Source organism: Mastomys coucha, unplaced genomic scaffold (genome assembly GCF_008632895.1).
Source record: "Mastomys coucha isolate ucsf_1 unplaced genomic scaffold, UCSF_Mcou_1 pScaffold8, whole genome shotgun sequence".
In the NCBI taxonomy this organism is placed as follows: domain Eukaryota; kingdom Metazoa; phylum Chordata; class Mammalia; order Rodentia; family Muridae; genus Mastomys; species Mastomys coucha.
Window position 1 is genome coordinate 60,868,851 of NW_022196914.1, and position 579 is coordinate 60,869,429.

Sequence of the window (579 nt, forward strand, 5' to 3'; positions counted from 1 at the left end):
AAAAAAAAAAAAAAAAAAAAAAAAGCTTGGAAGTGAATTAAGTCTTCTAAGGATGTACAGAAACCAGAAAGGCAGTTGAAAATAGAGGTGGTTTTCTTATGTGGGCATGGTGAAAGGATTTAGGAAGCAGGAATAGACTGGTACACTTAGTATGTGTTCAGAAAGGGAAGTCTGGAATTTAACTAGTTCTTTTTTTTTAGTTTTTTTTTTTTCAGTTTTTCCCTTTATTTTTGAGATTATGATATAATTACAGCATTTCTCCCTTTTCCTTCCTCACTCTAAAATTTCCAATATATCCATTTCTCCTTGTCTTCTCTAAAATTCATGGCTTCTTTTTGTAATGTTGTTATATACATATATGCATATTTATATACATTATACATATATCGTTACATACATTATATACACCATACACACATACATTACACACACATAGATTTTACACACATACATTATACATATGTTGTTACATACATGTATGTATGTTTATATACATTATACGTATGTTATACATATACTCCTATACATATGTTTCTAAATACAATCTGGTATTTCTGTATAATGTTACTTGCCCATATG